Genomic DNA, 12,290 nt, shown 5'->3' on the forward strand with positions numbered 1-12,290 from the left:
AACCAACGATGATAGTTGATTTGATTCTGCTGAAAAACAGAAACTTTGCACGCACGAATATAATTTTGTTAAATCACAGGAACGTGCTTTTGCATTGATTCTTTTTTCTACTGATCAATAGACAAATTATACAGGATTTACTATTTTGGTAGAATTTTTAGAGTTACAGAAGTTTGCGTTAGTTACAGATTACTACAGGCTGTTCTGTTTTTGACAGATTCTGTTTTGCGTGTGTTGTTTGCTTATTTTGATGAATCTATGGCTAGTAAAATAGTTTATGATCCATAGAGAAGTTGGAATACAGTAGGTTTAACACCAATATAATTAAAGAATGAGTTCATTACAGTACCTTAAAGTAGTCTTTTGTTTTCTTTCACTAACGGAGCTCATGAGATTTCTATTGAGTTTTGTGTTGTGAAGTTTTCAAGTTTTGGGTGAATTCTTTTGATGGATTATGGAACAAGGAGTGGCAAGAGCCTAAGCTTGGGGATGCCCATGGCACCCCCAAGATAATCCAAGGACACCAAAAAGTCACAGCTTGGGGATGCCCATGGCACCCCCAAGATAATCCAAGGACACCAAAAAGTCACAGCTTGGGGATGCCCCGGAAGGCATCCCCTCTTTCGTCTACTTCCATCGGTAATTTACTTGGAGTTATATTTTTATTCACCACATGTTATGTGTTTTGCTTGGAGCGTCTTCTATTATTTGCGTGTTTGCTTGTTATTTTACCACAGTCATCCTTGCTGTACACACCTTTTGAGAGAGCCATACACAAATTGGAATTTACTAGAATACTCTATATGCTTCACTTATATCTGTTGAGCTTGATAGTTTTGCTCATAGTGCTTCACTTATATCTTTTGAGCATGATAATTTTTGCTCTAGTACTTCACTTAGATCTTTTAGAGCACGGTGGTGGATTTGTTTTAAAGAAACTATTGATCTCTCATGCTTCACTTAGATTATTTTGAGAGACGTTAATAGCATGGTAATTTTCTTAATATTAATATACTTGGTATTCAGGATATGTGAAACTTTCTTTTGAGTACGTTGAATACTAAGATAAGTTTGATGCTTGATAATTATTTTGAGATATGGAGGTGATAATATCAAAGTAATGCTAGTTGGGTGATTATGAATTTAAAGAATGCTTGTGTTGAAGTTTGTAATTCCCGTAGCATGCACGTATGGTGAACCACTTTGTGATGAAGTTGGAGCACAATTTTATTTATTGATTGTCTTCCTTATGAGTGGCGGTCGGGGATGAGCGATGGTCTTTTCCTACCAATCTATCCCCCTAGGAGCATGCGTGTAGTGCTTTGGTTTTTGATGACTTCTAAATTTTTGCAACAAGTGCATGAGTTCTTTTGATTAATGTTGAGTCCATGGATTATACGCACCCTTCCACCATTGCTAGCCTCTCTAATACCGCGCACTTTTCGCTGGTATCATACACCCACCATATACCTTCCTCAAAACAGCCACCATACCTACCTATTATGGCATCACCATAGCCATTCCGAGATATATTGCCATGCAACTTTCCACTGTTCCGTTCATATGACACACATTACTTTTGTCATATTGCTTTTTGCATGAACATGTAGTTGACATTGTATTTGTGGCAAGGCCACCTTCATAATTTTCATACATGTCGCTCTTGATTCATTGCATATTCCGGTACACCGCCGGAGGCATTCATATAGAGTCATATTTTGTTCTAAGTATCGAGTTGTAATTGTTGAGTTGTAAGAAAAATAAAAGTGTGATGATCATCATTATTAGAGCATTGTCCCAGTGAGGAAAGGATGATGGAGACTATGATTCCCCCATAAGTCGGGATGAGACTCCGGACAAAAATAAAAAAAAGAGAAAAAAAAGAGGCCAAAAAAAGAGAAAAGGCCCAAAAAAATTAAAAAAAGGAAAAAGAAAGACGGGGCAATGCTACTATCCTTTTACCACACTTGTGCTTCAAAGTAGCACCATGATCTTCATGATAGAGAGTCTCATATGTTGTCACTTTCATATACTAGTGGGAATTTTTCATTATAGAACTTGGCTTGTATATTCCAATGATGGGATTCCTCAAAAGTGCCCTACGTCTTCGTGAGCAAGCAAGTTGGATGCACACCCACTTAGTTTCTTTTGTTGAGCTTTCATATACTTATAGCTTTAGTACATCCGTTGCATGGCAATCCCTACTCACTCACATTGATATCTATTAATGGGCATCTCCATAGCCCGTCCATACGCCTAGTTGATGTGAGACTATCTTCTCCTTTTTGTCTTCTCCACAACCACCATTCTATTCCACATATAGTGCTATGTCCATGGCCCACGCTCATGTATTGCGTGAAAGTTGAAAGAGTTTGAGATTACTAAAGTATGAAACAATTTCTTGGCTTGTCATCGGGGTTGTGCATGATTAAATACTTTGTGTGATGAAGATAGAGCAACAGCCAGACTATATGATTTTGTAGGGATAACTTTCTTTAGCCATGCTATTTTGAGAAGACATGATTGCTTTGATTAGTATACTTGAAGTATTATTACTTTTATGTCAATATGAACTTTTGTCTTGAATCTTTCGGATCTGAATATTCATACTACAATTAGGAAGATTTACATTGAAATTATGCCAAAGTATCACTCCGCATCATTTTTTTTATCATTTACCTACTCGAGGACGAGCAGGAATTAAGCTTGGGGATGCCTGATACGTCTCCAACATATCTATAATTTTTGATTGCTCCATGCTACTTTATCTACTGTTTTGGACTATATTGGGCTTTATTTTCCACTTTTATATTATTTTTGGGACTAACCTATTAACCGGAGGCCCAGCCCAGAATTGCTGTTATTTTGCCTATTTTAGTGTTTCGAAGAAACAAAATATCAAACGGAGTCCAAACGGAATGAAACCTTTGGTAACGTGATTTTCTCACCGAACGTGATCCAGGAGACTTGGACCCTGCTCCAAGGAACAACCGAGACGGTCACGAGGGTGGGGGGCGCGCCCTCCCCCCTGGGCGCGCCCCCCTACCTCGTGAGCCCCCTGTTGCTCCACCGACGTACTCCTTCCTCCTATATATACCTACGTACCCCCGATAGATCAAATACGGAGCCAAAAATCTAATTCCACCGCCGCAACTTTCTGTATCCACGAGATCCCATCTTGGGGCCTGTTCCGGAGCTCCGCCAGAGGGGGCATCCACCAGAGAGGGCTTCTACATCAACACCATAGCCTCTCCGATGAAGTGTGAGTAGTTTACCTCAGACCTACGGGTCTATAGTTAGTAGCTAGATGACTTCTTCTCTCTTTTTGGATCTCAATACAATGTTCTCCCCCTCTCTTGTGGAGATCTATTCGATGTAATCTTCTTTTTGCGGTGTGTTTGTTGAGACCGATGAATTGTGGGTTTATGATCCAGCTTATCTATGAATAATATTTGAATCTTCTCTGAATTCTTTTATGTATGACCGAGTTATCTTTGCAAGTCTCTTTGAATTATCCGTTTGGTTTGGCCAACTAGATTGGTAGTTCTTGCAATGGGAGAAGTGCTTAGCTTTGGGTTCAATCTTGCGGTGTCCTTACCCAATGACAGAAAGGGTTGCAAGGCACGCATTATATTGTTGCCATCAAGGATAACAAGATGGGGTTTTTATCATATTGCATGAAGTTATCCCTCTACATCATGTCATCTTGCTTAAGGCGTTACTCTGTTTTTAACTTAATACTCTAGATGCATGCTAGATAGCGGTCGATGAGTGGAGTAATAGTAGTAGATGCATAATCGTTTCAGTTTACTTGTCTCGGACGTGATGCCTATATACATGATCATACCTAGATATACTCATAACTATGCTCAATTCTATCAATTTCTCAATAGTAATTTGTTCACCCACCATAGAATACTTATGCTCTTGAGAGAAGCCACTAGTGAAACCTATGGCCCCCGGGTCTATTCTCATCATATCAATCTCCATTACTTTAATACTTGCTTTGTTTTTACTTTGCCTTTTACTTTTCACTTTGCATCTCTATATCAAAAATACCAAAAATATTATTTATCATCTCTATCAGATCTCACCCTCGTAAGTGAGCGTGAAGGGATTGACAACCCCTAATCGCATTGGTTGCGAGTAGCTATCGTTTTGTGCGGGTACGAGGGTCTTGTGTGTGGCCTCCTACTAGATTGATACCTTGGTTCTCAAAAAATTAGGGAAATACTTACGCTACTTTACTGCATCATCCTCTCCTCAACGCAGTGCTCAAGAGGTAGCATGCCTCGCTAGTTTTTTTTTCCTGAAACCTACACTGCTCTTGCCTAGAAGATGAACACCAACTTTCCTGCACATGTGTGCTGATTGTTTTACATTTTTTTGATGCTTTGATCTTTTTTAAGAAGGCTTTTCATATGGTGATTATGTAGGCAGCCTAAAAGCATTTCGACCTATATAGATTGCTAGTGTTACATTGGAAGAGAGAGAGAGAGAGAGTTGGCCTGGCAAGCTTTATGTGACGATGATATGAAACTAGGAGTAGCATGGAGTAGCATGTATCATCCAGCTGGATGAGATGACAATATTAAACTTGCTTTTGGGGAGGGTAGTAACTAGAAGCCTGCTTAGCTCATTCATTTAAACGCCTTTTCCATTTTAATATTGGCATCCATAGCTAGCTAGATGCCTGATATTTTCATGGTTTTTGCTCAGCAGAGGCATGCAAACTTGCCCATGAACAAAGTTGTCATGGGTTTTCATGCCTTTATAGTCACTGATAGTTGGACTGATTAGTTTACACTTTATTATTTTATAGGATAAAATGTCTGGGAGCAGTAAGGGCATGCAGCAAGACCTCCATACAACCAACCTTGATGATGAACCTTTTCGTGTTATCAGAGATACCCAGGAAGATGTACGTGGGGAGAAAAAAATTCTGAAATAATTTATTTTTATTTTTATATGTGGTGCATATACTGGTTAGTAGTCTCCATGTGTTTTTTATTTTTTCATAATAATTGCCTCAAATTTTGTATGTAGTTGCCTCAAATAACACATGAACCTTTCTCTTCGTTTATTTTCCTTAACATTTCATAATAATTGGGGGACTTTTATACTTGAAGTTTGAATGTGACAACACATTATCACTGTATGTTTTATCTCTTGTTTTGCTACATTGGGATTTTTTTTTAATCGGGGGTGCCGAATGGGGGTATTCTCCCCCTATTTTTTACAGCCACATGCTTTCATTTTTCAGGCGCCTCATGTTAACGACAACACATGCCTCAGATGATTTTGTCCACGATGATCTGGGTATGTTAACAACAGATGCCTCAGATGAGTGATGTCTTTGTTATTTTTCAGTGCGCATTGAAAGGCGATTCGCCTGGTTTTTTGGGTTTACTTGCCTGGAATTGGTATGTGAGTTGCCAGTATCTGAGAGATGATATCCAGAAAGTCATCTGAATGCACTCTTTTTCTTTTCGTGTAGTAGGAACTAATGGCTGGACCAAGCAAAAAGGGCATTCAAGATGATCATCATGCAGTTAATCGTGATGCTGATCCCTCGCATGCGATTGAAGATCATCACGAGGTGTGTCCGAAAAAATATTCAATAAACTTGTTCTGGGTTCTTTTAACGTGTTGTGTGTTCTTGTTGAAGGGCTAGAGAAGCACACCCTTTATTGGGTACCAGCGCGGGAAAAAAAGGAGATTGCCACCCGTGGCAAATGTCCGTTGGACATCAATAACAATTCGAGTGTTTCCACATATGGTGATTGAAATGTTGAGAAAGACACTGTCTTGGAACAACCACCAAAAGCAAAACGTCAAAAGACCGGATCTAACAAGGTAATACACAGTTGCTTCACTATTGATCAACACTTGCCCAAGTTCTGCTGTCAAGTTGCCTAACTGTCTAGGAAATACACATGTTTAATTTGTTGTTGTATTTTTTTCTTCAAAGATAAGAGAACAGGGCATCGCCTGCAAGGCTTTTCAAGATGAATAAACTTCTTCTACCTGTTCAATAAGGCCAAGCTCAAGTCACTTTCAGTCAATTTCTGACACAAGGTACCATAAATCCATCTCTATATGACAACAGTTATTGCATAGTAGTGATACATCTCCAACATATCTATAATTTTTGATTGTTCCATGCTATTATATTATGTGTTTTGGATGTTTTATATGCATTAATATGCTATTTTATATTATTTTTGGGACTAACCTATTAACCGAGATCCCCGTGCCAGTTTCTATTTTTTACCTATTTTAGAGTTTCGCAGAAAAGGAATACCAAACGGAGTCCAAATGGAATGAAACTTTCACGATGATCTTTCTTGGACCAGAAGAAAACCACGAGACTTGGAGATGAAGTCGGAGAAGCAACAAGGCAGCCACGAGGGTGGAGGGCGCGCCCCTGCCTCGTGGGCCCCTTGCGGGTCCCCTGACCTAGTTTCTTCGCCTATATATACTCTTATACCCTGAAAACATCCGGGGAGCCACGAAACCACTTTTCCACCGCCGCAACCTTCTATACCCATGAGATCCCATCTAGGGACCTTTTCCGGCGTCCTACCGGATCGAGATTCAATCACGGAGGGCTTCTACATCAACACCATTGCCTCTCCTATGAAGCTTGAGTAGTTTACCACAGACCTACGGTTCCATAGCTAGTAGCTAGATGGCTTATTCTCTCTCTTTGATTCTCAATACCATGTTCTCCTCGATGTTCTTGGAGATCTATTCGATGTAATATTCTTTTGCAGTGTGTTTGCCGAGATCCGATGAATTGTGGATTTATGATCATGTTATTTATGAACATTATTTGGTTCTTTTCTGAATTCTTATATGCATGATTTGATATCTTTGCAAGTCTCTTCGAATTACGGGTTTAGTTTGGCCTACTAGATTGATTTTTCTTGCAATGGGAGAAGTGCTTAGCTTTGGGTTCAATCTTGCGGTGTCCTTTCCGAGTAACAGTAGGGGCAGCAAGGCACGTATTGTATTGTTGCCATCGAGGATAAAAATATGGGGATTTCATCATATTGCTTGAGTTAATTCCTCTACATCATATCATATTACTTAATGCGTTACTCCATTCTTTATGAACTTAATACTCTAGATGAATGATGGATAGCGGTCAATGTGTGGAGTAATGGTAGTAGATACAGAATCGTTTTGGTCTACTTAATGCGGACGTGATGCCTATGTTCATGATCATTGCCTTAGATACCATCATAACTTTGCGCTTTTCTATCAATTTCTCGGCAGTAATTTGTTCACCCACCGTATTATTTGCTATCTTGAGAGAAGCAACTAGTGAAACCTATGGCCCCCGAGTCTCTTTTCCATCATATAAGTTCTCTTTTACATCATACTAGTTTCCGATCTACTATTTTGCAATCTTTTACTTTCCAATCTGTAAACCAAAAATACCAAAAATATTTACTTTACCGTTTATCAATCTCTACCAGATACCCCTTTTGCAAGTAACCGTGAACGGATTGACAACCCCTTTATCGCGTTGGGTGCAAGTTGTTGATTGTTTATGCAGGTATTCGGTGACTTGTGCGTTGTCACCTACTGGATTGATACCTTGGTTTACAAACTGAGGGAAATACTTACTCTACTTTGTTGCATCATCCTTTCCTCTTCAAGGGAAAAACCAACGCAAGCTGAAGAGGTAGTAGGAAGAATTTCTGGCTCCATTGCTGGGGAGATCTACGTCAAGTCAAGCCATACCAAGTACCCATCATAAACTCTTCTCTCTTGCATTACATTATTCGCCATACACCTCTTGTTTTCCTCTTCCCCACCTTTAAAACGATTTTCGAAAAGATTTTCCTTTTCTTCACCTTCTTCCCGTATGTCTTTTTTGTTTGTGTTTCCATGTGCCTTCTATTTGCTGGCATCTTTGCTTGCTAAAAATCTATTGATATGGATCCACTTAAAGTGTTCTACTTGGATCATCTTCGATCTATATGTGCTCGTGCTGAAACCCCAACTAGTTTAGTTTAAGGAAAATCTTTAGATGAGCATGCTCATTTTGTGTGTCACCATTTGTCTGAAAAAGGGAGACTCTTATGGAATCAAATAAATAGTTTGCTATGTTATGCTTGGAATCTTTGTGAAATTTATGATTTTACTTGTTGCTCTAAGAACCCTAAAAAACACCTTCCCTACCTATGTGAGTTTAGTGATAATGAAATCTTATCTTCTTATGCAAAGGGTGTTTATAGTTACTATGATATCGAACAAATTGAAGAATTTGTTGCTTTTAAGGGTGCTTCTGAAGTTGCTTCTTTGATTGAAAAGTATGATATTACTCTCTACAAATCTAAAATTTTGACATACTTAAATATTGTTATGAAAACTATGCTCATAATGTCTATGTCAAAGAATTTATTGAGAGAATGACCGTTGCTTTGGAAAAAAATAATGATATGCTTGAATCTATAGATAATTATGATTCCGATGATTTGAGTGAAATATCCCTTGATGAACATGATGCTTGCTATTCTTGTGGCCATGATGCCAATATTTATGGAGATGAATTTGCTATTGTCCCTTATGTTAAACATGAGATTGTTGCTATTACACCCATAATTGATAGTTCCTTCGATGAAAAGCATGATTGCACTGATGTTATTATAAATTCTATTAATATCAATTTTGCTAGTAATATGCAAAACCCTAAGCTTGGGGATGCTAGTTTTGCTATGTCCACTACTTGTTGCAATGATCATGATTGGGGTGATTCTTCTTATGGTGTTGAAAATTTATTTAAGCCCCATGATGAATATGAGATTGAAAATAATGTTTGCTATAGTATTGAAAGTGGGTTTGGAAGAGTGTCAACTTTAGATCCCACTTATTTGAAGAATGTTCAATCTTATAATTCTTTTGATAGAAGTGGGTTTGGAGAGGTCATGACTTTAGTTAATGTTAATCCCACTATTTTGGAAGAGTGTCAACTTTGCATGCATGTGGATCGTGTTGAGAATATGTTTTGTGATAGCTATATTGTTGAATTTTCTTATGATCCTACATGTAATTATTATGAGAGAGGAAAATATGGTCATAGAAATTTTCATGTTACTAAATTACCTCTCTTCATGTTGAGATTGCTATCGTCTCTTTCTTGTTCCTTGCATATGCTAGTTTTTTCTTGCCTTGATAATTGTTTGCTTATAAAATTCCTATGCATAGGAAGTATTTCAGACTTATATGTGTTTGTCACGTGTTTTATGACGCTCTCTTTGTGCTTAAATTCTTCTCTTTTATGTGAGCATCATTAAAATTATCATGCCTAGCTAAGGGCGATAAACAATAGCGCTTGTTGGGAGGCAACCCAATTTTATTTTTGTTATTTACTTTGTGTTCCTATTTAGTAATAAATAATTCATCTAGCATCTGGTTAGTATTTGTGCCAAGTTGAACCTTTAGGATAGCTTACGATGACAGTTCTGTTGATTCTGCTGAAAATCAAAAACTTTTGCACCCAGTAAATTAGTTTTGATAATTCACAAAAACGTGATTTTGCTCTGACTCTTTTTGCTATGGATTGGTACACAAATGTTTCAGGGTTTCTGATGTAGGGTGGAACCCTAGATGGATGATCTTTCACGTTTGGAGGGATCCTACGGGGAACCGCAAAGAACACACAAAAGCACAAAGGGGAAATGCGGGGAAAACGAGAGGGAGAATCACTAAACCAACATAGAATCAATCACATGAGTGCTAGATCACCAATAACATAGAGTAACATAAGATCCACGGTCAACTAAGGTAAGGATACATAGGAACAGTTCTTCTCCGTACGGAGGTCTTGATGATCTTCCCTCGAAAGGGGTCTTGAATCCGCTTGGGGGATCTTCTCCGAAGATGTCCTGAGCTCCGAGGAGAAGTAGCCAAGTGGATGAGCAAGGCTCTCACACAAAATATGAGCTAAACCTATGTTGCCCGTACCAGGAGGTGGTGCATTATATTTATAGTCTTAGTGCAAATGGAAGTCAAAACTAAGGGGTACAAGGGCTCCAGCCCGCAGGTTCGGTCACTCAGGAGTCGGACGTCCGGAAGGCGTCGGACGTCCGGAGGCTCGGGAGGGTCCGGTCGTCCGGGCGCGCTCGGACGTCTGTTGTTTCAGCTCTGGTGTAGGCGTGTCGGTCGTCCGTAGATGGTCGGACGTCCGGAGCTTCTGGAGGGGCCGGACGTCCGGAGGCTGTCGGTCATCCGTAGATTTGGCTCGGGTGTTGGTCGTCCGGTCATCCGGAGCGTCTTGGACATCCATAGATTCGGTTCGGTTGGCCTGGTACCGGACGTCCGGGGGGTCCGGTCGTCCGTGTCCTGGGACTCGTCGGACGTCCGGACAGGGTCGGACGTCCGATGCCTGTAGCTTCTGCTGCAGCTCTTCTTCTTGTCCATCATGCTTGCACTACTAGAAAAAGGGCTATAGATGGGATTGACACTAATGGCGCACGAGGCAAGTGGTGCGCCATTAGTATATACTAATGGCGCACCACCTTCTGATGCATCATTAGAGTTGAAACTACTAATGGCGCACCTAGCACACGGTGCGCCATTAGTATCAAATTTTTTTTTTGAACTAGTGCGCCTGTCCAAACATACTAATGGCGCATCCACAGGCAGTGCGCCATTACTAGTTGTAACTAGTAATGGCGCACCTGCCAGAGAGTGCGCCACTAATGTTGTTTTTTTATTATTTTTTTATTCCCTTTTTTGCAAAACTACTAATGGCGCACTCGCACGCGGTGCGCCATTACTAGTTTAAACTAGTAATGGCGCACCGTGGTGTAGTGCGCCATTAGTATGTTTTTTTTTTTTGCAAAACTACTAAGGGCGCACCACCAGGGGTGCACCATTAGTAACCTGGATTACTAATGGCGCATTTGTGGTTGGTGCGCCATTAGTAAGTGGGCAGCAACAAGATATTTTGGACAGCCTCTCCTCCCACACTCACTTTCTCCCCACTTCATTCTCTCCACCGCCTCCTCCTTGTCTCGGGTGCCTCCTCTTTTTCACCTCATTTCCACCATAAATTCATTCAAAGTAAGTGGTTAAGTTACCTTGTTTTGCTAGGTAAGTAAGGGCGGAAGCTATATTTATGTTGTTCTCCCTACAACAATGTGCACATGCACTTTTTATGGCCTAGCTAGATCTATGTATGTTCGTGGTGTTGCATATGTTTGTGGTTTTGCATATGTGTTTGTGTTTGGAGGTGTACCGGTATTTGAAATGCGATAGTTGCCAATATTTTGCCGGAATGTTGATTCATTTCCGTTTCGGCGAGAATTTTGGCATTAAGCATTCTTTTTGGTCCTATTTTTAGGGAAAGTCATGCCAAATTTTTTCTTGGTTCTAAAATATCGTTTTGCTCTACCCCGCAGGCGACCATGGTCCGCACGATGACCGAAGGCATCGTGAATAGGTTTTTGAGGTCCGCGAAGGCCAAGATGCTTCAAAAGAACGAGACGGAGATAAGATGTCCGTGTCGAAGATGCAAGCTGAATAGCCTTATTGCGGACCCGGATTCCGGGCAGGTGCGGGACCACCTGCTCTTGCGTGGTTTCATGGATGGCTATCGGTGGCAAGGTGATGAAGATGACTACGAAGTCGTCCATGGGGGCCGGGCAAGAAATGAGGAAGGGCAGCAAGACAACCACCGCTGCTCGGGCGGGCGAGAAGACGAAGAATCCCCAGGAGATGATCACGATGGTGATGCTGTACACAGTCATCATGTAGAAGAAGATGCATGACATGATGATGATGCTGGCGGAGCAAACGAAGCTGGACCATCGATGGGCTGGGTGCAGGACCCTCATATTCAAGAGCTGCTTCTCAAGCAGACGGATAACGCAAGAGCTGCCGCCCGAGAGAAAGCCAAGATGGATCAACTTGAGTTAGACGCGGTTACTCCATTGTATGAAGGATGCATGCCCGAGGATACCCGCCTGAAAGTAACGCTCATGGCTCTGGAGATGAAGGTAAAACACAAAATGACCGACGCATGCTTCGACGAGAACATGTCATTCTGGCACGAACGTCTTCCCAAGGGGAACAAGTGCCCGACCAGTTTGGAGGAGGCGAAGAAAATCGTGTGTCCTCTGGATTTACCGCACGTGAAATACCATGTGTGCATGAACAATTGCATCATTTATCGGGACGAGCACGCGGAGTCTACCATATGTCCGGTGTGCGGTGTCACTCGATACAAGAAGAGGAAGAAAGCTCCTCGAAAAGTGGTGTGGTACTTTTCGATC

Source organism: Triticum dicoccoides, chromosome 7B, assembly GCF_002162155.2.
Source record: "Triticum dicoccoides isolate Atlit2015 ecotype Zavitan chromosome 7B, WEW_v2.0, whole genome shotgun sequence".
Taxonomy (NCBI): Eukaryota; Viridiplantae; Streptophyta; class Magnoliopsida; order Poales; family Poaceae; genus Triticum; species Triticum dicoccoides.